This window comes from Macrobrachium rosenbergii, chromosome 13 (genome assembly GCF_040412425.1).
Source record: "Macrobrachium rosenbergii isolate ZJJX-2024 chromosome 13, ASM4041242v1, whole genome shotgun sequence".
NCBI classification, from domain to species: domain Eukaryota; kingdom Metazoa; phylum Arthropoda; class Malacostraca; order Decapoda; family Palaemonidae; genus Macrobrachium; species Macrobrachium rosenbergii.
Genome location: NC_089753.1, coordinates 46,676,929 through 46,704,428, shown reverse-complemented (window position 1 = coordinate 46,704,428; position 27,500 = coordinate 46,676,929). Strand labels below are relative to the sequence as shown.

General features: G+C 36.5%; 1 long non-coding RNA gene across 1 annotated transcript in view; it reads right to left on the bottom strand.

The window, feature by feature from the left end:
• Positions 1 to 26,694, bottom strand: part of LOC136845273 (uncharacterized) — a 1,150,073-nt gene extending 1,123,379 nt beyond the window's left edge. Inside the window, exon 1 of the long non-coding RNA XR_010855131.1 lies at positions 26,486 to 26,694. This is a non-coding gene — a long non-coding RNA (uncharacterized lncRNA). The remainder of the gene's footprint in view (positions 1 to 26,485) is intronic.
• Between the last annotated feature and the right edge of the window lie 806 nt (positions 26,695 to 27,500).

Genomic DNA, 27,500 nt, shown 5'->3' with positions numbered 1-27,500 from the left:
CTTTCCCCCAGAGCTTAAAAGGGCACCAGCCACCTCACGCGTGATTGTCACATGTCTCTCTCTCTCTCTCTCTCTCCCTTCCAAAAGGAAAGATGATGATGATGAAGATATTAATGATGATGATGAGCATGATGATCACGATGATGGCCCGTGTGTGACGATCTTCACAAAGCAATAACACCCGATGGGGGAAATCGTCAATAATAACACAATTGATTTTCGGCCAGCTCATCGTCATGGGCCCATGGCGTGCTTGCCTGCTTGCTTGCCCTCCCCTTTCCCTTCCCCCCAACCCACTCCCTACCTCCCTCTCTCTCTCTCTCTCCCCCTTCCTCCATGCCTGCCTGCCTGCCTGCCTGCCCCCCTTGCTTTCTTGCTTGTCTGACGCGCATGGCGAACAACCCTCCCCCTCTTCCTTTCTCCTTCTTCTCCCCCTCCACCTCTCCCTCACGGGTCTCCTCATCCCTGCCCAGATGGAGGAGGGGAGGAGGGCGGGGAGGGGTGTTGGAGGGGGATTTGAGAGGGGGGGGCGCCACCACCACTAACCAGGTTTCCATGCATCGATGACATGCAGGCACGATGTTGATGTTGAAGCGTCTTCCAGATCGTTCTTCTTCTTCTTCTGGCCGCAGAGAAAATGCTGGAGTCCATTTTATTTTAATAATAAATCGTGTCCATTTATCAAAAACCTCCTCAACTGTTGAACATCTTCAAGCCAAATCAACTAAAAAAAAGAGCGAGACTTTTACAAATGCTTACGAAAAACACATCCACTCTGGCAACATTGCATCTCTTTCTCCGACAAAAGCAGTGCATTTGAGGGGGTTACGGGAGGAGGAGGAGGAGGAGGAGGAGGAGGAGGAGGAGGAGGAGGAGGAGGAGGAGGAGGAGGAGGAGGAGGAGGGTTAAAAGGGGAATAGAGGAGAAAGGGAGGAGGGCGAGTAAGCAAAGCGATTCCAGACTACTGGATGGGAGTCAGATAGAGGTAGGCAATGACAGCCGCCTATCCGAATGTCGGAATTTTTGTTTTTTCCCCTGATAGTAGCTACGTCATATATATATTATATATATAAATATATACATATACTGTATATGTATGTGTATATATATACTGTATATTTATATATATGCGAGAGACGGTCATTCGTTATTTTGTCCGCTCTCCGTTATTTTAGAGTACACGGCTCAAATCACAAGTCATGCGCGACATTTAAAACAAATTTTAAAAAAAAAACTTCATTAGCATTATCCCTAAGATATTAATGACGTGTGCTCGTAAACGTTATACTAATAATCATAAACGATCAGTATATTGACTAAATTTAATAACGAGGCATTTCCGTTATTGTTAAACTATCTTGTTCCGCTCTACACAAATTTCGAAATGTACGTCTGGTGCGTAACTTTATCTCACCAGCAGTTAGTCGAAACTTCCCTATATTCACACACATGGTGAGCCACTCACCAACACCCTGCTCTCTCTCTCTCTCTCTCTCTCTCTCTCTCTCTCTCTCTCTCTCTCTCTCTCTCTCTCTCTCTCTCTCACACACACACACACACTTTTCTCCAAGAGATCAAGGTCGTTCATTCTCAAATTCCTTATTCGTGTCATTTACCTAAGGGTTTTTAATCTCCCTCTCCTTCCCCAACCTTGATACTTCCAAAATATCAACTATTCACTATCCTGCCATCTCCCATTCTTCCCAATTGACCAAACCATCTCAAAACCCTCGGATCCATCCTACATTTTACATTTAAGCTTTACTTTAGGAGTTGTCTCAAAAAGAGTTGTCTCAAAAACTCTTTCATACATTCCCACATTGGCTTCCATGGATACTCCAATCCCTTCCCAACATTTTGCAAATACCCTGCTACCGTTCTTGCTTTACTTGTTCTGTGACACCTCTTCTCTCATCGTACCTGTAGAAAATTGGTATTTTATTTTAACAAAATGTCTGAATGTTTAACTGTATTATGTACTAGTCGTTGAGGCATTATTGTTTTCGTTTCCATTGTTTATGCCTTATTTGTTTACTTTTGATATTCTTAGTATACCCTACTCCGTAGACTGTGCTTAGATTTAAGTCTTCTTTATCTTCAGCTCTGCCCACTTCTATATGGGGTCGCTTTTTCCTATCAGCCTTCTCCACCTTCCTTTGCCCAACGTATCCTGACTTCTTAAAACCTTACTACCCCATGACATTTGCTATTTTATCCTTCCTTCCGAACTCTGGCCTTCCTCTTCTTCTCCTTCCTTCCGCCTGCACGCTCTTAATAACCCCTTTACACACATGATCTTCTCTCCGCATAACATGACCAAGCCACTGTAGTAGTCTTCTTTCCTGGGCCTTCTTCGATATTTCCTCTACCTTAACTATTCCTCTAACAAATTCATTTCTGATCTTATCTCTCCTCGTCATCGGATCTAAATAATACCTCAATTTTAACTTCTAACAGCAGGGGCAGACACTTCCTTCACAGCTGACTGTCTTCCCCTCATCTATCTCATTCTGTCATCAAGGTAACTTTCACTTCGAAAAACTACGTTTTCTAACAATCCACAATAATAAACTATTATTATACTACTTTTGCAGACCACAGACTAAACGGGTGGGGCAACACGAAAAACCCTTTTCGCTTAGTCGGATAAATAATTTTGTTCTTTCTTATTTCGTACGGATAAATTTCCTCTTTCCTAAACCAGCTGCCTCATTTTGCGAAAATCACTACAGCGTGTTATACAGAGATATCATCTTCATTTCGGACCTTAGGCGTAATATTAAACTAGATTATTAATTTCCTAATTCTCTGTTGTGTACCGAACTGCATCTTAATTATTATTTTCCTAATTCTCTGTTGTGTAACCAAATTGTAAATTAGTTATACAAGTCTTCTGCAATGAATTTATTGTATTTTCTTCCTTACTAATACTTTTTGATACATGGATTTCTAAACCACCTTTCAGGATTAAGTTATTGGCCTTTCCTGATTTTATATTAAGAATAACTGTGACAAATATAAAAACAAATTAAATTATTTAAGAAAAACGCATATAAACTTACCTGAAAATTTCAAGTCTCTGCAAAACTAACATTGCATTTGTAATAACAAGAGTATTATGCAGGTTTGCTAACAATAAAAGTGAATTCACTGTGTGTATGTGTGTGCGCCAGGATCAAAGGGGCTTCATAACCAACCCCCTAACCCCTCTCTGTGGTGGCCTTTGTCAGGGGACGGGGGAGGGGGGGGATGCAACAATCTGTGTAGACCGTGGCCGAAAATTAGTCAAAAAGAGCCGCCCGCGGCTACCACACACGAACTAACAACAGTGTTCTCCGAATATTACTTCCACCACCCACATTATAGAATCGAATAGAATACAGAACTTAGGCCAATGGCCAAGCGCTGGAACCTATGAAGTTATTCAGCGCTGAAACGGAAATTAACAGTAAAAAGGTTTGAAAGATGTAACAGGAGGAAAACCTCGCAGTTGCACTATGAATCAATTGTTAGGAGAGGGTGGAAATTAAAAGGAAGAAAGAGCTTATGAACGGAGACGCAGTAAAAGGAATAAAAAGGGTAGCAGCTAGGGGACGAAGGAACGCTGCAAAGAACCTTGAGTAATGCCTACAGTGAACCGCACGAGGTGCACTGACGGCAAAACCCCCCCAACGGGGAGCACCCATATTATGCCTATCCACAGTATACTGAATCTAATTTGTTTACTGAGATTACTTCGTGCACTATTTGATGCTGGAATACATTCTTGTCTATGATCACAGCTAATGACCTTGACTTATGAGAAGGAAAAAAGGTTTAAAAGGATTTATTTGCTGTGGTATTTTCAAGTCGGTTTCATTTCACTTTCTCTCCATTATCATCATCAATGCATAGCTCACATTCAACTTCTTTGTCTTTGCAACAATTGTTATTATTAGTATTGTTTATTCACAATAACTGTCTTTTTTATTAATATTATTATAACCTTAACCATTATCAATATTACTTTGGTCATCAATTATCATTATCATAATCATTGTAGTTGCCATCCCCAGCATCAACAAACAAAAGTTTTCACGATCAAACAATATTCTTAAAGAACTGAAAAAACATTCTTAAAAGAACTGTTCGCCAACGATGGTTTTTTTCATCCGTTTCCTGCCGTAAATTCTTCTGAAATATCGCCAACAAGCAAATACTTATTTTGCAACAATTATAAACTAAACAGTTTCGTCAATCAGAGGAAAATTGCAGCCAACAAGCGAACCTGTGATTGATTATCGTTTTAGTTAGTTACTCTAGTCGCTAATTATACACATACATACACTCATATAATATATATATATATATATATATATATATATATATATATATATATATATATATATATATATATATATATATATATATATATATACATACACGATATGCGTAAGTGTGTTTGTGTGTCTACCCCAATAAAGGTGTGAAAGTAATCAAGTGGCTGGACATACAAAACACAATGAAAATAAATATCTCGCTCTACGTTACGTCAATACACTTTGGACACTTGCAGCCGACTATGGCGAAAACATTGCAACCGTGGAATCGGAAAATAAACCGTAAAAAAAAAAAAATCCCAATTCAGCCAAGGACATGGGGACTTGACTGTCTTCCCTTTTTCCGAAAATAGGCAAGATTCTCTAACAAACACAATAAGAACCACACAGCAGCATATGAACGATCATATGCAGAAAAGGCAAATATTTTTGGTAAGTTAGATTAATCAAGAATGAATTTATTGTTCACTTAATCTCTGACAAGGCAACAAAAATCATTTTTATTTTAAAACATGGGTTCGAGGGTCTTCTGGAGTATTGACATCTTGTATTAGAAGTGACGTGTATCCTTATTCAATACAAATTTATCCTTATTCACCTCAAAAACAAATCAATCAGTACTGTGATGGATACTGAATTACAGTAAGAAAGTTTACGATTTTTTCAACAGCACTCATTACTTATTGATGCTATTGCAGGTCTGCAGTTTGGAAGAAGATTAACAATGGTTTGAATATATCACAGATAGATGTGAATGAATGAATGAGTATAGAATTTAGGCAAAAGGCCTAGCGCTGGGATGTATGAGGTTATTCAGCGATCAAAAGGAAATTAAGTGAGAAAGGTTTGAAAGGTGTAACAGGAGTAAAACCTCGCAGTTGCACTGTCAAACAGTTAGGAGAGGGTGGATAGCAAGATGGAAGAAAGAAAATATGAATGGGGGTACAGTAAAAGGAATGAAAGGGGTTACAGTTAGGGGCCGAGGGAATGCTACAAAGAACCGTAAGTAATGCCTACAGTGCACCGCGTGAGGTGCATTGACGGCACTAAACACCGCCCCCCACCCCCCTACGGGGTATAAATAGTAATCGACAGACATTATTGTTTAAAAGAACGAAACCAAAGGAGAGGGTCTCGACATTAGGCCTAGTGATGCTGTTATCCCATACAAGACTGTGGCTCTAATCGGTAATGGCTACGCATGAATTTCATACTTTCTGCTTTCATCTGACTCATCCTGCACATCAGCATTATTCAGGCACCTGTTGGGACAAACAAGCTCTCTTTACGTCCAGCTAACCAAAGACTAAGCGAGTATAGCATGAAGACTTCAATGACTGGGAATGAGTTTTTGGAAATGGTAAATGAGCTCTGAACTCAACAACTCTTCAGAGATTGGATGGTGGTCTTGAGGACACTCGAATTGTAAAAAACGATAGACAGGCAAATAGACGAGTACTGTAAAATGAAGAATATGAATAAGGGGAGTAAATGGAAACAGAATTAATCCAAAAGTTAAAATATGGTGGGGCAAGGCATCAGTGCTTGCCACACAGACAGTTGTATATAAGGATTATGCTCCGTAAGGGAACGAAGCTCTTTGTTGGATTTAAAACAATAAATAAAAGGAAGGGTTGTCAAACTTGGTGAGAAACAGATTGCCTGGGTATGAGGGCGGGATCTGGGCCACTGGTAAGATCGGAGGAGTGAGGTCTTCTGAAGTCAGCAGAATTTCGGGACATAGTTGAAACAGCAAAGCAGGTGAGAAGGAAAAACAAAATTAAGTATATAAGTCCATGTACAGTGTAAAAAAGAATGACTATAAAAGGAGTTAATCATTGTCTTACAGGATTTGGTTAAGGGAGATAGTGATCATAACAAATAGGCAGCCGTTTCTCGACACCTGAAGGTAGATTAAGTTGATAAACTGGATAAGAAAAATAAGTAGGTGGAGGTATACAGGATCAATAGCTGGTTGACGGTGGGTGGAAGGGATAATTGCGCTCCCAAGAATGTTATTAGAACGCACTTAAAAGCAGGTTTAATTGTCTAAGGGAAAAGGATAAAAGGGTCTCAAACACACACACACACACACACACAAGACAAATGTATGATAAAAGGTTACCAAGCAAACATTAATGTTTGCAAGCGGTAATATATTAAGAGTAAACACGTGTGACAAGATGAGAAACAAGTAAAAAAGAGGTGTTATAAATATTCCTGTGGGAAATGGGCGCCTTCATACGATAAAAAAAGACCAGTGTCCATCGAAGTCACTTGGAAATGCAGAGAGAGAGAGAGAGAGAGAGAGAGAGAGAGAGAGAGAGAGAGAGAGAGAGAGAGAGAGAGAGTATGCTCGTAACGGAAAACTATTCAACTGAGAGAAACAGATGAGCTAGAGCAGAGGGGCCGTACTGCCGAAAAATCAGAAACGGACATGCAATTTGCTATCAAGGTGAATAAGGCAGTGTTTGTGAGAGGGTCGTAAGGTCGCTGTAAGTGAGTGAAGCAGAAGTTCACGCAGTTTCTTGAACAAGTACTTAATCTTACTTCAGCAGTATAGTATCCTTGCTCTGACATTTCCAAAGACCATGAATAATCAATGGTAACAGAGGGAACTAAGACTGTCATAAAGGAAGGTACATAAAAATAATGGGAATATAACAGATATATATAATAGAGACTGTATATTAAACTTATATATATATAAAAATATATATACATATATATTACATATGTATGTATGTATGTATGTATGTATATGTATGTATGTATGTATATATGTATGTATGTATATATATATATGTATGTATGTATGTATATGTATATATATATATATATATATATATATATATATATATATATATATATATATATATATATAGAATACGTTGGCGCAATATATATAAGACAGAATACGTTGGCGCAAGGGCCACAGCACACAGAAGGACAGGGTGACAAGGAGATAGCCGGTCATCAAAAGGTGATACATTTATTGCCGACGCGTTTCGTAACAACATAGTTACATCATCAAGGCTAAAAGAAAAACAACACAAATTAAAAACACATGGAATATAACTTTGACTTTAAGAGTCTCAACAAATTATACCAAACTTACATTAAAACAAAACAAGATTTAAAAAGCACCTGCTAGACTAAAGGCTGAAGGCTTTATGATTCGGAAAGGAGGAGAAGCAGCGAAGAAAAAACGGCTCAAGCCAGAAACAACTGTATAGAGGTGGTGTGATTGTTCAACTTGGGCACTAACTGCTTAATAAATAATGACTCTAAGATAAGCAGTTCGTGTAAACGGCTTGTTTGGCCCAAGACAGAGAAGTCAGAATAGTTAATGCTGGTGTTACAAATTTTTGTGTGATTTCTGATATTAGAAAATTCGGGATTGGACAATCTGCAGCCAGTACGATGGCTGACACCATTATGTGAATCAGCTCTGACCTTGAGCAATCGCTTAGTCGAACCTACGTAAGTCCCCACATTACATCTGGGGCAAGTATATTTATATACGACTGAGGATTGCAATAATGGGCAGATTTTGTCTTTAAATTTAAAAAGTGATCCTATTGTAAGGGGATTTTTTGGAATTAAAATAACTTGCAACATATTAAAGTGTTTTCAATTGCAGACTTAAGATTCCTTCTAAATTTGTCATCTTGGATGTATGGAATACTGGCATACAGTTTCCTTCGTGGAACAGTGCTTATGGAAGGGGAGTCTGATAGTTTCTTATTTAAAAAATTCTTGCAATGTCTGAAGAAAACATGTGAGGGAAACCAGTTATCGGTAAAATATTTATACAAGAACAAAATTTCTTTATGATATGAATCCCAGGAAGAGGTTAGAGTGTAAGCCCGATGAAGCAAGGTAAAAATTGAATTGAGTTTAAAATGATAAAAACAAGCACTATAAAAGTTTGAACCCAGACCTGAGAAAGTCTTTTTTTCTAAAAACGGAAGTGTTAAAACTATTACCATGTCGAAACACCAAAACATCCAAAAATGACAATCGATCGTTTTCCTCCCTCTCTAATGTAAACTTGATATTCGGATGTAATTCATTAACGTACGAGAGGAACTGGTCAGCATGGAAAGCTGATTTAAAGAGAACAAAGGTGTCATCAACAAACCGTTTATACACAAATAAACAAACAAGAGGAAAAGCTAAAACAACCAAATGGTACATTTCAGCTGTCACAAAAAAAACAAACAAGTTATCCTCCAGGCAAAAGCTAAAACAAAAATGGTAAATTTCAGCTGTCAAAAAAATAAACAAACAAGAGATTATCCGTATCAAAAGCTAAAACAACCAAATGGTACATTTCAGCTGTCACAAAAATAAACAAACAAGAGATTATCCGCAAGCAAAAGCTAAAACAACCAAATGGTATATTTAGCTGTAAAAATAAACAAACAAGATTGTCCGTATATAAATAAAACAACCAAATGGTACATTTCAGCCGTCATTAAAAAATAAACAAGAGATTATCCGTATGCAAACTAAAAAACCAAATGGTACATTTCAGCTGTCAGAAAAAATAAACAAAACAAGAGATTATCCTATTGAGTGAAACTCAACCAAATGTTTCATCCCATTAAAAAAAACAAACAAGAGATTATCCCTGAAAGCTAAAACAACCAAATGGTACATTTCACCACAAAAAATAAAAAACAAGAGATCATCCGTGGCAAAATTAAAAATAAATGAATTTCAGCTGTCACAAAAAATGAACAAACAAAATTATCCTTAACCTAAAATTTAAAACAACCAAATTCTTCCTGTAAAATAACAAACAAGAGCATTACCCTTACGAAAAGCTAAAACAACCAAATTATCATTTTAGCTTAACAAAAATAAAAAAAACAAGGATTATCCGTAGGCAAAATCAACTGGTACAAATCAGCTGTCAAAAAAAAAACAAACAAGAATTATCCGATGGCAAATTTCAAACATCAAATAAAAGCTAAAAAAAATAAACAAACAAGAGATTATCCGTATCCAAAAGCTAAAACAACCAAATGTACATTTCAACTGTCACAAAAAATAAACAAACAAGAGATTATCCGTAAAAGCAAAAATGCTAAAACAACCAAATGGTACATTTCAGCTGTCACAAAAAATAAACAAACAAGAGATTATCCGTAGGCAAAAGCTAAAACAACCAAATGGTACATTTCAGCTGTCACAAAAAATAAACAAAAAATAAAAAGCAAAAACAACCAAATGAGATTATCCGTAGGCAAAAGCTAAAACAACCAAATGGTACATTTCAATTGTCACAAAAAATAAACAAACAAGAGATTATCCGTAGGCAAAAGCTAAAACAACCAAATGGTACATTTCAGCTGTCACAAAAAAAAAAAAACAAGAGATTATCCGTAGGCAAAAGCTAAAACAACCAAATGGTACATTTCAGCTGTCACAAAAATAAACAAACAAGAGATTATCCGTAGGCAAAATAAAACAAAAATGGTACATTTCAGCTGTCAAAAAATAAACAAACAAGAGATTATCCTTAAACCAAATGGTACATTTCAATTGTCACAAAAAATAAACAAACAAGAGATTATCCGTAGGCAAAAGCTAAAACAACCAAATGGTACATTTCAGCTGTCACAAAAAATAAACAAACAAGAGATTATCCGGAGACAAAAGCTAAAACAACCAAATGGTACATTTCAGCTGTCACAAAAAATAAACAAACAAGAGATTATCCGTAGGCAAAATCTAAAACAACCAAATGGTACATTTCAGCTGTCACAAAAAATAAACAAACAAGAGATTATCCGTAGGCAAAAGCTAAAACAACCAAATGGTACATTTCAGCTGTCACAAAAAATAAACAAACAAGAGATTATCCTTAGGCAAAAGCTAAAACAACCAAATGGTACATTTTAGCTGTCAACAAACAAAAATAAACAAACAAGAGATTATCCGTAGGCAAAAGCTAAAACAACCAAATGGTACATTTCAGCTGTCACAAAAAATAAACAAACAAGAGATTATCCGTAGGCAAAAGCTAAAACAACCAAATGGTACATTTCAGCTGTCACAAAAAATAAACAAACAAGAGATTATCCGTAGGCAAAAGCTAAAACAACCAAATGGTACATTTCACAAAAATAAACAAACAAGAGATTATCCGTAAACCAAATAAAATTTCAAACAAACAAGATTATCTGGGACAAAAGCTAAAACAACCAAATGGTACATTTCAGCTGTCACAAAAAATAAACAAACAAGAGATTATCCGTAGGCAAAAGCTAAAACAACCAAATGGTACATTTTGGCTGTCACAAAAAATAAACAAACAAGAGATTATCCGTAGGCAAAAGCTAAAACAACCAAATGGTACATTTCAGCTGTCACAAAAAATAAACAAACAAGAGATTATCCGTAGGCAAAAGCTAAAACAACCAAATGGTACATTTCGGCTGTCACAAAAAAATAAACAAACAAGAGATTATCCGTAGGCAAAAGCTAAAACAACCAAATGGTACATTTCAGCTGTCACAAAAAATAAACAAACAAGAGATTATCCGTAGGCAAAAGCTAAAACAACCAAATGGTACATTTTGGCTGTCACAAAAAATAAACAAACAAGAGATTATCCGTAGGCAAAAGCTAAAACAACCAAATGGTACATTTCGGCTGTCACAATAAATAAACAAACAAGAGATTATCCTTAGGCAAAAGCTAAAACAACCAAATGGTACATTTCGGCTGTCACAAAAATAAACAAACAAGAGATTTTCCGTATGCAAAAGCTAAAACAACCAAATGGTACATTTCAGTTCTCACAAAAATAACAAACAACAGATTATCCGTATGCAAAAGCTAATAGAACCAAATGGTACATTTCAGCCGTCACAAAAAAACAAAAAAACGAGAGGTCATCCGTAAGCAAAAGCTAAAAGAGCCGAAGGCCGTCTGATGGTGAAATAAGTGTCTATTGTAATGCAGAGAATAGCAACACATCTGAAGCGACAGAGGGAATCGTTACAGCGATATGCAGCATCTCTCTCTCTCTCTCTCTCTCTCTCTCTCTCTCTCTCTCTCCTCTCTCTCTCTCTCTCTCTCTCTCTCTCTCTCTCTCTCTCTCTCTCTCTCTCTCAAAAAAAAAAAAAAAAAAAAAAAAATTATGCAATAGTAATGACTCATGAAAAGGGTTAATTCGTCATTTTCAAATGACTTACAAATTTAAACATTTTAGCAAATTTTAAAACTATTTTCGAAATAATTTAGAAATACTCTGAAATTATAATGTTAACCATAACTGGTTCCTAACAAAAATATTCAATAAGAATAAAAAGTTGCCTTTCACGCTAATGTACAGCTATGTCACACGTGCTCATACATAAAGTTTGCGAGAGAGAGAGAGAGAGAGAGAGAGAGAGAGACATAGCTTGCAAAAAAAACACATGCCGATACAGTTAGAGAGAGAGAGAGAGAGAGAGAGAGAGAGAGAGAGAGAGAGAGAGAGAGAGAGAGAGACCTACAGTAAGACCTAGCTTGCAAAAAACACGTGCTCATACAGTCTGAGAGAGACAGAAATAGAGAGAGACCTATCCCGTCAAAAAAGCGAAAAAAAAAACATTCAATAAGTACACAGAAAGCCGCCTGCCTTCGCCGTAGGGCAGGCGATGACGACATCGATCGCAAGGTTCCCAAACCGCGTGGGGCGCTCACAAAAGCAGCGACAATTTCTGCAGCAGCACATAACTCGACACACGAGTCTCCTCTTCCTCCTCCTCCTCCTCCTCCTCCTCCTCCTCCTCCTCCTGGTCGGAGATCTAATGGCACTCCGAAGCATGAGAGACGAGTGCCGTTTTATATGAGACATACTGGGTTTACGGTCGTAATAGAGGGCATTACAAGCCAGGTCTACATAAAGGTTTTGAATATTCTCTTGCAGAACAGTTTAGAATAGAACAGAATATATAATTTAGGCCAAAGGCCAAGCAAGAGCTGGGATCTATGAGGTCATTCAACGCTGAAACGGAAACTGAGAATAAAGAAGTTTGAAAGGTGTAACAAGAGGAAATCATCGCAGCTGCACTATGAAACAAATTGTTGGGAGAGCGTTAAGGAAAGTAAGATGGAAGAAAGCGATTATGAACGGAGGTACAGTAAAAGCAATGAAAAGGGTTGCAGCTAGAGGTCGAAGGGACACTGCAAAGAACTTTAAGTAATGCCCACAGTGCACTGCGTGAGGTGCACTAATGGCACTACCCCCTTACGGGGACTGATAGTTTAGCCACAGTGACTTTCCGCTACGCTATTTTAGAGAGGGATATCGATGACGGAAAGGGTCGAATTTATTCTTGTCATTTGCAAGTCTGTTATGGTCGAATTCCGTAGCATTCCGCAAGCAGAAATGTCAACAGAAACTAACACTACTTAACTTTTTAGTTGTTAATATTATCACTTAAAAGAAAATAAGGATGATAAAATGTATAATTTTCCCTTATTCTTCTTTATAAAGTAACTTCAAGAAAACGTAATTTCTTAGGTAAAAAGGTACTTTTAAATCATTTGAAAAACAAACTATGATGCTAACAGACTATTTCCCTCATTCAAGTGACAGTGAAGCGTGAAGTTTTTTCTTAGAGTTATTCTTCCAATAATGTTTTGCAGAACAAGACTGAATCACTCACAAAAAAAATGAAAAAAAATCCTTGTTAACAACTGTTATTTCACAGAGCGAATCGATAACTTGACAGAGGCAGCCGAAACACAATTAAAATTCATCAACAACTTACAGGGGGGGACTATTTCCAGACTCATCTAACGTCAAAAGGAAAAACAAAAACGATGTAGGTAAAGAACAGAGAGAGAGAGAGAGAGAGAGAGAGAGAGAGAGAGAGAGAGAGAGAGAGAGAGAGAGAGAGAGAGAGAAAAACATTTTAAAAAAAACCTACTGCACATTTCGCTTGCATAAGCTTTTATTCGCTCCCATTTTACATCTACCACCCTCCCTCCAAGTCTCTCCTCTACTTTCCCCAATTCCCCGCAAGGGGAGAGGGGAGAGGGGAGATGGGAGAGGAGGAGGAGGAGGAGGAGGAGGAGGAGGAGGAGGAGGAGGAGGAGGAGGAGGAGGAGGAGGAGGAGATACCCAACCGCCAACCATCCTCCCCAAAATGAAACAATGGAAGCTTCAGACAAAGGGTCTGAACGCTTCAGCTGAAATGGGTGGAGACAGAAGGTAAGGGAAGGGGAAGGGGAGGGGGTGTACGGAGAGGGGTAGGGGGAGGGTGAAGGAGACCTTTCCCTCTCCCCTCCTATCTAAAAGTGAGAGGGCGCCTCCTGAAAGTTAGTTATAGAAAGGGGAAGAGTGGTGTTGGTGGGTGGGCATCGAGCACATGAATGATCCAGAACTGGGGAAAAAGGGACTGCATGCATGATATGCGCGTAGAGAGAGAGAGAGAGAGAGAGAGAGAGAGAGAGAGAGAGAATGCGTCGTGAGCGAAATGGGTTGGGACAAGCACGCTGTCGGAGGCAAATCGCTTGCTAGAATAGAAAGGGAAGCGCAACCGGCCAAATTCACTGGATGAAACGAACATACGGCTGACAGTCGTCAGTAAATTTGCGAAGAAAATCGGACTTATCAATAAACAATTAAAATACTTAAATCATAAGTGTGAAAAATCAAAATGATAAGAGGGACACATGAAAATGTAAACGCGTATGAATAATAAAACACCGGAAAATAAAAATGAAGAAAAAGTTAATTGCATATAGAAAGATGGATATTTTATTAAATATAAAGGAACGGAATGAATCGCTTGACTATGAAACATCCCAGATGACTAACAAGAAAATTCTGCTCGTAAATGTCAAAGAGAAAATGTCAACAGAGAAAAGAGAGAGAGAGAGAACCACACATCGTCATAATTTAGAGAGAGAGAGAGAGAGAGAGAGAGAGAGAGAGAGAGAGAGAGAGAGAGAGAGTCCATGAAGTTATTAACTTCGTCATCATTTAAACCCTCTTCTAAGGGGAGAGAGAGAGAGAGAGAGAGAGAGAGAGAGAGAGAGAGAGAGAGAGAGAGAGAGAGAGAGAGATGAAAGTTACTAACATCAACTTCATAAATTTAAACCCTCTCTAAGAGAGAGAGAGAGAGAGAGAGAGAGAGAGAGAGAGAGAGAGAGAGAGAGAGAGAGAGAGAGAGTCCATGAAGTTACTAACATCAACGTCATAAATTTAAACCCTCTTCTAAGAGAGAGAGAGAGAGAGAGAGAGAGAGAGAGAGAGAGAGAGAGAGAGAGAGAGAGAAACATACTTTTCATCGATACTGTTCGGAAAGAAAGCTTTTTCGTTTTTGCAAGAATTTCCAGTACTTTGGGATTTCATCAGTCCCTTGTACATATGCCTGCAATCCCATACCATCATAAAGGTCATCACGGAATTAACATCCCCAGATTTTAACATCCCCAGATTTGCCGGGCCTGGTGGGTAGCGAGAGATTGTGTCAAAAATCAATAGCCTTGGGTTCTGATTGTATGAGGCCTCGTCACTGAATACGAAATTTTATCAGTGGTTTAGTTCTGAAACTTCACCAACGAAGGAAATGGATTGCTTGTGGTGGTGTTTGATATTCTGGTTCCAACCGGTTGGATAAAATTGTTATTATCCTTGAAATAGAGGAGTTAATAAAATATTTTACATACCTGTATCAATACGGTATAGCCATGCAACTTTTAATTGCATGCCTGAAGCAGAATGCTAAAAAAGCTGAGGTTAAAAAATAAATTCATAAAAAAACAGTTGAAACAAAATTAAATGAATGAATGTATTATGTAGAAATCAATGTTATGCATATACATGAATGCGTATTTTCTATATACGGTAATAAAGTACGCTATAGCTGCATTACAAAAGGTTTCTTTTTAAGCATACCAAAGTTAAGTCCTCTCTCTGTCAGCTCTAGATTACAAATCGGGCGATTAAAATGGCAAATAATGTTGTTTCCCGTAATCAATCAATACAAATCTTCACATTAAGCTTATGTAAGTCTCTAACCAAGGACTAAAAAAAATTAAAAATGAAAAAGAAAACGAAGACAACATATTTTAGAAGGACACCAATCAAAGGACATTCTAAAAATATCTTCACTCAATTATAGTCACTTACAAATCTGAACGTCGTGGCTTTTCGGGGACCACAATTTAAGAACTACTGTATAGGATAAGTTAAGAACTACAACATATGCTAAGAACTATAAGTTTTGAACTATAATAGAGGTTAAAAACTATAATAGAAGTTAAGAAATATAAGTACAATAAGTTAAGTGCTATAACATCAGTTCATAAGAAAGCCAGCCAAAAGGAAATAACCCTATTATTTTTTCAACATGTTCATAACACGTACAAGATGGTGTTACACCATTACGTATTATGTAGACAACATACTACAAACGCATGAATTACGGATTTGACGGATTTTGTAAAAAAATGGAAAATCATACATAAGGGGCTTCAGGGTTATACTGTAATAGCTATTATTACATTAAGGGCTGAAAAGTGATTATACTCGAAAATAAGAGGCTTAATGTTATGTACAATTCAACGTATTTTTTTCATCATTTGCAGTCCCTTGAAAGTTTAGTGTTTTAATTGTTTTTTTATTATTATTTACCTAAATATGTTAATAGAAACATTAACTGAAACATTAAACTCATATGAGGCTGTAACCGAGGTTATGTAAGTTACGTTGAATTGTTCATACAAGAACCCTAACATAGGTCTACAGGTGGTTAGGTGACCGGAATTCCTTTTTCTCTGACATGTTTGCTTAAATACCTTATAATTTAACGACTAACGTATATTAAATGAAAGAACGGAGTGGATTTTACTTATGAGACACAGGTGATGAGGAATTTCCTGAATTATGACAATTTTCAACTCACAATAAAGGGGAAAATGTGTGAATCCTACTTATTTCCGTCCTGATACTTCCACGCCAACTGTGTTCTGACTTCCAGTTCTTAATTCGTTTTGGTCACGTGTCAGATATCTGCCCAAAATCCGGCAGCTTTGCGGAATGAGACCCCCTAAGATCTGCGGTGTGATGAAGGGCTTATCAGTAAGAGAATAAACGAATGGTTTAAAATATTTAAAAAAAACCAGTAAAAGGATTTCCAAACTACTGAAGTCAGAGGGCGTTGCATATAAAGAATTGGGTTCTAAGCAAAATTATTCTGGGATGGGGAAACAACAAAGAATTTGGTTGAAGCGGCTCACTTCCAGCACAACAGTCGTCTATTAATATTTATTTTTTTACCTCAAACGACCAAATAAAGGATTAAAGCCATGAAAGGATCTATACAAGAGATCCGGATTCACTTCACGATGGATCAGTGATTCAAGAGGAACGTAAGTATGACAAACTAATCTAATTCCATTTGTGTACATTTATCAGTCATGACAAGCAGCAGTAATAGTGCCAGGTGATTGGGCCCAACAAGCTCATGGTGCGTGGGCAACTTGGAAGCCTCAGCGGCAAATGACAGTTGCTGCCCAACCCTAAAAAAATCCTTAGCTGTCTTTTATCCAGAAAACACAAGTCGTGTATCCAGGCCATTTAACCACAGGGGAATAGGATCGGGAATATCAACGAAATGGCAAATGCGCTATTAACGAATCACATTACAGCAAGACTATTACCAACCTCAGTGGTGTAGCATAAACAGATGTAGTTAATAGAGATAAAAATGAAAAACAGTCTAAGGCAACCCATTCCGCTTTACCGTCACCAAATTCTTTATTTCCTTCTCATTATTAAGATATTTCTAGACAAATAATCAGAACTAACAATTTTCACTACTCTTCAACTACCTCTTCAGCATTTTCTATAATTTTCCATTTAATTATAAATTTACTTATTTATTTCCACACTTACGCAGCAACATTCTTTCGGAGGTAACTCTCACCTACGCTATAGGCCTCACTACTACAAACTGATACTTTGTAAAAAAAAATATATCCCAACCAACATTAAGACGATATACTCTAGGTACTCTCATAAAGCGTTAAAAGCTCCACCAGTTTGCCGGCGGCGGTAAAACTGAAGACTACTACCACGTCCCCAGGTTCGGCCATTGAGTCCAAAATGGGCGCCGTGTTTAGTACCAGCCTCATGGAGATGAATGTAAAAACATAAACAAGAAAGACGGTACATATCATAAACACAGGGCGCCGTGTTTAGTACCAGCCCCACGGAGATGAATGTAAAAACATAAACAAAAGACCATATAAACACAAACAAAAGGCGTAAACAAAAAAATTTGAAAAATGGGGTAAAGATTCCGGTCGGCGATTGGCGGGACTAATACTTTATATCGACCGACTAATACTTTATATCGACCGATATATATATATTATATTATATATATATATATATATATATATATATATATATATATATATATATATATATATATATATATATATATATATATATATATATATATATATATATATATATTATATTTGAATACGGATACAAGTACAACATTCTAGACGACTTACCGCTAATAATACACATAGAAAACCGACAAACTTCTCAAAAGAAAATGGCTTTGAAAGGTAAACTCAAGTAAGTCATAAGCATTTATATTTAAAGGTAGACTTGCACAATTACTGTATACACCGAGATCACCTAAGTTGAACAGTTTGCAATATATTTGACTAGCAGATTTAATGGCAACAATATATTGATATAATGAAAAAATAAAAAAATAAAACGTTGGCACTTACAAGTACAATTAATAAATACTATGATGATAATGATAATCCTGCAGGAAAGAAACTACTACTATTCATAGTTACCTTGCAAATGTAAATAAAAAATGGATGATGCTTATCGTACATACACCTACTATTTAACACTCAAATTAGGCCTTAACTGTGAGTAAAGTACATTTATAATTGCTACGAAATCCTAAATAAATACAACTTACAGTGTCTTGGCATCAGTTGCAGAATTCACTAAAAAAAAAAAAAAAAAAAACTCTAATTCCCTGGTAAAGTATGGAAAAACAATTTGCAGACTTCTGCAAATCCCCCTGTACAGTACATTTCTCGTAGAAATGTGATATATAGCCTACTTTACGAATGCGTGCAAAATGTATTTACTGCACAAAGGTTGACCAAGTAATTTTAAACGTATAGATGTACAGCAGATAATGAAAAATAAAAATATTCATAAGAAAAAATTCTGATTATATAAGGGCAACTAAAACGTTGAATGAAGGAACTGAGTCAACAGTTAATGGGATCACTAGTAGGGTGATGTTAAATGTTACCGAGAAACCAAATGCCGAAAGCATGGGGTTTGCACCCCTATACCCTGTATTGACATAACAAAGTATCAAAGGAATAAAACACTAAGCCTCAGGGGATTTTGAAAGTGCGTGGATGTGGTGCAGAAAATAAGGTATGATGGTTAATTTTTAACGAGGGACAAGTTACTGTAACTGAGGTACCAGAGAGGTTTAGGGCTTCTACAAGAGTAAAGAAGTATAAAACACGAAACGGTATAAGTAAAATCGAAATGTGTACCATAATGTTTATACGGGGTCTTCAACAGAGAACCTAAAAAAGGCAAGGCTAAATAGATTCATATATAAATTGGACCAGAAATACTGTGGGTAAAAGCAGAGCTGACGTGCTTGTTGGGGAGATCTTGATACTCCCGAGGTGTTTCTGTGGATGGCACAAACCAGAAAGCACTTACCGCAGAAACCTTGCATTTATGAAGCTATTCCGTTCAAGTGTCATACAAGAATCTACAGCACAAGGATGCAAAACACCTACTTCACTGCGACTTGAAGACCTTACCTAAATAAATAAAGAAATGGAAGTTATAATTACGATAAAAACGACATTTTAAAAATAAAATAACTACCTTACGACTACATAAATATTGCTTAAAGCAAGTATGATGGTAAATTTTTAGCATTTTAAAAATAAAATAAATGCCTTACGACTAGTTAAATACAGCTCAAAGCAGGTATGATGATAAATTTTTAGCATTTTAAAAATAAAATAAATGCCTTACGACTAGTTAAATACAGCTCAAAGCAGGTTTGATAAATTTTTAGCATTTTAAAATGGAATAAATGCCTTACGACTAGATAAATACAGCTCAAAGCAGGTATGATGATAAATTTTTAGCATTTTAAAAATGGAATAAATGCCTTACGACTAGATAAATACAGTTTAAGTAAGTATGACGATAAATCTTTAAAATCTATTTTGTATTTGTATTTCGTATTTATTCTAAGCATTTTGCAAATTCACTCCACAAGACTATCTGCCAACCGTATTCCCGAAAATTCCATTAAGTTTCCTATTAACGCTGCCACAGGTGCTATGAAATAATAACTTTGCCAAGTCCATGGACTCCTCTGCTTAGTTACAGTATAACACTCACTGAATTTTCGTCTTCGTTCCCCAGGTATGTGAATACCGCTTACTCTGTTTTCTGTATACATGAACCTATGATTATTGTAAAAGTATCAATGTATTTTGTTCTTGACATTTTACTCCATTACTGTCACCATAAAATTTCCGCATCCACCTTGAGTAATCTGACCATGTTTCAATAACTGAAAGCCACATTTCTGGTAACACTTAACATTTAAGAAACATTTAAAAGTCTTGTCACGTACCTTACAGTCATAGTCATTGAACAGAAAGTTTCAAGAAACTATTATCTTGATGTATCCACCTTATTCCCATCCCCAATATCCGCATGAACAGCTCTTTATTGCCAAGTTTTTATGGCCGGAGTTCGATTCCCGCCGCCGGCTGATGAAGAGTTATTTATTTCTTGATAGAAATTCATTTCTCGCTATAATGTGGTTCGGATTCCACAATCCCGTTGCTAATAACCAATTGGTTCTTAGCCACGTAAAATAAGTGTAATCCTTCGGCCAGCCCTAGGAGAGCTGTTAATCAGCTTGGTCTTTAAGCTATTTACTTACTTTATGAATCTTCAGTTAATTTCATAGTTTATATTAAACCATTTTCTTTGATGGGTAATTCCATTCGTTTTCTATAATAGTGTGAGAGTCGTCAAATACTTAAAGGGGTAACATTACCATAATGTCAAGATTTTAATCGTTAAAATTGGAACATAAAACTTAGTCACAGGGCAAGCGCTGGGACCTTAATGTTGAATCAACTGTAAGGAGAGGATGGAAAGCAAGATGGAAGAAAGATATGAGGTACACATAAAAAGGAATGAAGGGGGTTACAGCTAGGGCCCGAAGGGACGCTGCAAAGAACCTCAACTAATGCCTACAGTGCACCGCGTGAGCTGCACTAACGGGACTACCCCCAAAAAGGGGGTGAATTTCTTAATACTGGAGGTTGTCAGGAGACATGTTTTCAAACAATTAATATAACTTAATACGATAATATAACTTACCAATCAACCTACTGTGCATTTCAAGGCCGAGCCTAATTGATTTTCGTCGATAAAATCTTACCAAAGCATTGGATATGGATCGTATTTTGGAAATAGCTATTTGAAGCCACAGTCTAAGTGGCAAAAATATGCAGTGATGTCTAATGTTGATAATTAAGGGAAAGAAATTTAAAGGGGAAACTTAGCTAAATCTAGCAGGCTCCTAGACAGAGGCTAGTAAAACGTCATTACTGAACGCCCTCCCACTCATTGATACTGCAGTATGACGTACTTTACTAGACACCCCGCCCCTATACTTTATGAATGAAGACTCAGATGTTGGTAGTAGTAGTAATAATAGTAGTATATGAAATTCTTATGTTGGTTCACACATTCAAACACCTACCCTACATACTCTCTACGTTTCCTTCAAATTGAAATATGCACCAAATCTTACAGTAACACTCTGTGAACACCATTGTTACCCTGAAGCTTCTGTTGCTTCATATTCTTCTCGGAAGTTCCGGTTCACGTGTACCTGCTCAGTCCGGCTAAATGAATGCAACATAACACAAGTGTTCTAACCTTAACTTCCTTAATGCATGATCAATTCCATAATAAATCCACGGTGCTTGGTATTGCATAAAACTTCCCCTTCATTACTTTATTTGTGTGCCACTGTGCACGTTTTGTTGTTTCTATGCGCTCGATTCATTTACTTGAAACTGACACTAATGTTTGTTGTGGAGTTGTTGACTGGTTATCAGTGAGTCTATGTAATCCCAGTTTTATCTGTTTATTTATTTTTTTATGGATCTGAAGTTATTCATTCTTTCAATTTTCAGATATTTCAATATGATTGTACTTCACCAATTCCAAAGGTTTTGTATAACTGATGGTGAAAGGGTATATAGAAATTGCGTTATAATTGCTATGTATTCCTATTGTCAACGTAAAATAGTACAATAAAAATAGTACTACTGCCATATGAATATTTACCATATTCCTTTGCTGTAATATTGTCATATGTATACATACCAAATTCTTATTCATTGCCCGTGGTATCACCAATGGAAACAGTAATATTATCGTCATTCTCAACAATGATTTCCCTACCCTTTCCTTTAGTACCGGAATGTGATGCAGTCATGCTTGTTTTATCAATGACCTCGGTGCTACGAACGTAATACAGCTAAGTTACTACTTTCAATTATAGTGACACTTTCTATTGCAATTGTTGTATTTTTTTTTTTTAGTATGTGTTTTAACTTGAATCTGTTTCTATGTTTGGTTTCAACTGCTATGGTCGCCTATTTAGGTGACGAGCGCTAAGAAGCAAAGTAGTAGTAATTTCAACTCGGGTAAGTTTAAATAAAATCTCTAATAATTTCTTTATTTATTTACTTTATACAGATAACAATGTTTACATTAACATCCATTTACAGTATGTCATCTTACAATTTCGATAATTATCGCATATCCTACTCAAGGTATTGCTTATTGCACAAGGGGGTTAAATACTTGTGTTTCTACGATCATTAACATACTACTGGGAACCCCGCTAATACGTCTGATGTCATAGTTTACGTCACTAGCCTCTCTCTGGGTGCTTACTAAATTTAGCTAAGTTTCCCTTTAAATTTCTTTGATTTTCTCTTATAAGTGCCTTAATTATCTACATTAGACATCACTGCATATTTTTGCTAATTAGGATGTAGACTCAAACAGCTATTTCCAGAATACGATCCATATCCGATGCTTTGGTACGATTTTATCGACGGACATCAATTAGATACGGCACTGAAATGCACAGTAGTAAGCATTCAAAGGACTGTCTTCCAAGGTGCCAAGCAATGCATTGTCACAAAAAATTTCAAATCACAAACATATGCATGCTTTTACAAAGCATTTTTACTGGTGAAGCCTAAAACTGCCTTTTAGCTGAAATTACCCTTGGTGCATATTAATGCTTGTTTAGATAACGTTTTAGAAACAAGCACTGTATCTTGGAGCCAGTTACTGCAATATTTTAGGGGATCAGAACAAATGACAATTTGAGTCTCCCTTCCCCTCCCCGTAAAGATCTTAAATCTGTTAACCTCTGAATGTTTACACAGGCTCACCCAAGTGTGACCCTTCAAAGCATCAGACCTAATAGAACTACAATTTACTCTCACTTGTAAAGTACCGTGTAGTAAATTAACTGCTTTTGATGCTAATGTAAAAAAAAAAAAAAAAATGCTGTCTTAATCCCTTGCAGACAGAGTTCTGCTTGTGCTGATTCTCGCTAGCAGAGAACTACCAGGTATGTGGCTCCAAGGAATTAATGCCCTGACACAGTTTATCCTCAATTTTCACTGTATACACAGATTAACATGCGTCACATATGCCTTAAGTAAGGAAAAGGGTGCACTTTAGCAGTGTAGCATAGGACAGCAGTAGCACACTCTGTGGACTGCTGACAATCTTTTGTGTTCAGTTTATTCTCTGTTTTTATATAATTGTTATATACACATCATTTATTATGTATACAATACACACACACACACATACATTAAATACACTACCTATGGACTGCTTATGTGTAGGGATAGTTACCGAATCATGAATCTGTACCTTATGACAAAGATCTTAAGCGACATTTTACATGGTTGTTTTGCACAATATTTTAAAAATGAAACTAGAATGAGTGTTTATTACAAGAAGGCTACATTGTGCTTACTTCTGTGGCTGCCATGGGTTTTATTAAATTTACATAAGTTTGCACAGGCTATCCAAGGTTAGGCTAGGGTATTAAACTTGGTGAATATTCTGTGCATAATATTTGCAACTACATGGACCTTCAAGATTACAACATAATAACTGATTAACTAATAAGTTACAATCACCAGGGGTCTGCAGTGCCATAAAATCTCACAATGTGGTTGCAGGACAAATGACACTAACATTTGGTCACAAGTCAAAAACTCAAGACAGGGAAACAAGCACAAAGCTGGAGATGTTTTTGTAAACAACACTCAAAAAATTAAAAGATAAACATTATTTTAAGTCATAATCCATAATCACTGGGTCGGTAATTTTTTTGCATTTTTTTGTTTCATTAGCACTAATCTAGCTGCAATAATAATACAGCCAGAATACATGCAAGATCTTTATGAAATGAAATAAAGTGAAGACTGTTATGAGTAACCTTCAGAAAAATTATGTATACTGTACTTCAGTTATCAAAAATGACTTAAGCCATCCAAATAAACCATCAAGAAGCCCATTGATAAGTATTCAGTATGACATATTGCACTGTTCTTCAACTTCTACACTAAAAAAAAGCTAACATAATTCAAGTAGGCCTAAGAGAAATTAGGTAACGGCTCAGTACTACACTTATATTATTTTTCCAATTAAGGCTGGAGAGATATGAAAACCTTTCTAGCATGCTCCACAAAAGGAAAAGAAGAAAGATTGGCCATATGGGGGAAAAGATGGGCTAAAAAGATAAGGGAGGCACATACATGTATAAAAATAGTAACAAAAAACAGATTTGAAAATAATCAATAAAAAAATCTAAAAATGAGAATAGGGATTGTAATATATTAAGCAAAACTTACAGTAACTGAAAGCTGAGGATACAAAATGCCACAGCTACCTAGTGTGGGCAAAGCCTCTTTGGTAAATTCATTAATAATCTTATCTAGCCTATACCTGAGGTAGGTTAGGTTACAGAATGAGAGGTCATACTTATTGTTTTGCAGTATTTTGTGCCACCAATATTATAGGCATTGCAATAGTGTACTTGCTAAGGTGGTAGAATGACTGGTATGCTACCATAGAAACAATTTAGATGATGAATGGGGCATTTCTTTTTATAGTGTGTGAGAAGAGTAATTTATCAAAAACCTGGATGCTTTCTGGTTAATGTAGAAAAGCTTCATATATTTTCCAAGTTCCTAATACAGGCAGTTGTTTCCAGAACCCCCTTCTTAAAATCTTTGGCTCATTTAGTATTTGCAAGATTTTTTTTCACTGTTCTGTTCTTCAACCCCCTTTTTTTATTATTTCCTCTCTTATGTAATACATACCACATATCAGTTACATTTTCTGACAATAAAAACTTCAAAGTTACTCCAAATCTGGATTCCAGTTATTTACAGAGTCCGTCTGCTTTTTACAAACTGATAATTCAGTTCCAAGATGCCATCTGTGAGTAACAGTTACTCAGATGCAAGAAGGCAGCACAGAAACTTCTCTGCATAATTAGCTGAAGTGCAAACAGGAGAGCTACTTTTGGGTTCTCAAGGCCAATTCACAAAACATCCAAAAAAGCATAAAACATCAATATTTCAAAATGTCTCAAATGCAAGATTAAAAGAACTGAATCTACCAATTAGTAACAAAAATATTACTTATGTTCACTGTGGGTCCTTCATGTAAAACACAAAAACCTGTGTCTTGGGGGTTACAATGGACCATTCCCACACTTCTTACTGAAGGATATGGGGATGTGGTGTTCTCATTTGGGCTAGGCTAGGATGTATCTCACAAGTACCACACCCATACTATTATCGTAAGGTAATGTGAAGTCAGGTGGGATGGAGTATCGTAGTTAGGTCAAAATGTATCGTAGTTAGGTCAAAATGCATCGCTTCAATTAGGGGTACTGTGCACATGAACTGCATTATTTCAGCTGCTTTCCTTGTGTTTATAGATGTAGTATATATATATCACTTGGCATTAACCTATCTGTTTGTCTAACCACTTTTTCCAACCCAAAATCCAAGTTTCTAACTATGACTTCCCATGATGAATGAGTAAGGTTAGGTTTGTAATAGAATACGGTTTTTCATATCATTCTAATCATTTTTACTTCTACTTACGTCACAAAATGTTTTAGTTGGTTTACTCCAAACCACATAAATCCGATGCTAAAACTTGAAGCTACTACATATGTTTATGGTATTTAACATCGTTGTTTTAAATTTTACGTTCAGACCCAAAGGGATGGTACTAAACAAGACGTCCATGTTGCACGTAAACTGGAAGTTCCAAACCTAGAAGGGTGCGGTAGTAGTTTCAAGTTTTACCTGTAACCCTACCATTTTTAAATTCAATACAGAAATAGAACCTATTAGGCTACATCAAGAATCAGATTATCATTGGCATAACCTGTACACTAAGACAATATCCATTGTTCTGAGGAGCTTGAAACATTCATAACTATCACATAATTTTCCAATTTAAGACCCAAACTGGCTTGGACTACAAATGCCTTATTAGTTATAAACTACAACACCGATTTTGTAGGCCTACCTCTGCACTGCCTTGGTTAGGCCTACGATATGCTATGCAACCCACATACACTCTTAAAATAGATAATCTCTACCCAGTACAGGTAAAGAAATACGTCATCAGCCATCAAAATAATTTAATCATAGGCCTAAATATAGGCCTGGATATTCTAAAAGCATAGTTTTCCGGTTTGAGTAGCCTAGGCCTATAAGTCAGACTCTAGGCCTACTTACCTGACCAATTCTTCGGTAAGCCTAGTAGTAAACAAAATATAGGCCCGGGCCTTTTGACCTCCATGCCTTTGTATTGCCATTTCGGCTAATGAAGAAGCCATGGACGCGGTCGGGGGGTCGAGATTAGTGCTCTATTAATCCTGGGCCTAAGCAGGGCCAAAGTTGGGCCAGTCTGTAGTAAATTACAAAATGAATTAATCACTCAAAATTGGAATCCTGCCTACCTCGAAATCAATGATGTCTGTCTCATTCCGCGTGATTGTTTCAAGTCTGGTAAAATTATTAACTTGCACTGAAACACAATAACAAAAACACAAACAAATTCCGACCCCGATATCGCGACACACGAAAACAAGCTTTTATGTACAGAATCTTTTAATAGTGTCTTTTAGTCCTCAATAATATTATCCTCATCAAAAAACAGATCAGTCTCTATGAAATTATTAATTTAAATATTAGCATTTCATCTATCTTTCTGGTATATTTTTAAAAATCTATTTTAGATATGAGCGAATTTAGATTTTCTATTTATTATTAGCAACGTTCTGAACCACTATCATAAACACGAAGTATTTTATAGCATTTTTGGCTAAAAGACATTATTGAGACTTACTTCGCTATGGATAACTACTGCTGTCGATTTTGACATAATATCATAGCAGTTATCTATCAAATGCTTTGACAGATACAGGAGACTGAATTTACACTCGATATGACATAATACTCATAGTAATATCTAGTAATGGTGAATGAAAATTTAAGATTTTCAGTATATTAGTATTATAACAGATACGGTTTAATACCTCATGGAACTTCATTGAACTTGAGTCTCTTGGTTGCACTTATGTTAAGCTTTTTCTAGGCCTATTTGTGCCACATACAGCACTGTCCCTTTATTTTCAAACTTCTCACATAACTTTTTCATAATAAATATTCTAAACACTTCCTTCTTTGTCTAAACAGCACTGGTTTCCAATTATCAATCCCTCTGTCATCTACCACGTTCTCGATGAAATTCCTACCTTAAAACTGCTGGGAAATCTCCTTTGTATACAAAGTGACGTTGTGTCTATAATTCTTAGTCTGATCCATCACTTTTACCTTTATACCGTGGAATGTTTATTAAATCTCTCGCTCATTCCTTCTTTCAGTCAATCAGTTACTTTACAACCATGTAACGTATCTTGTTACTTTGTTACTTGTATTCCCTTCATCTCCTTACAGCTTCCACAAGCATTC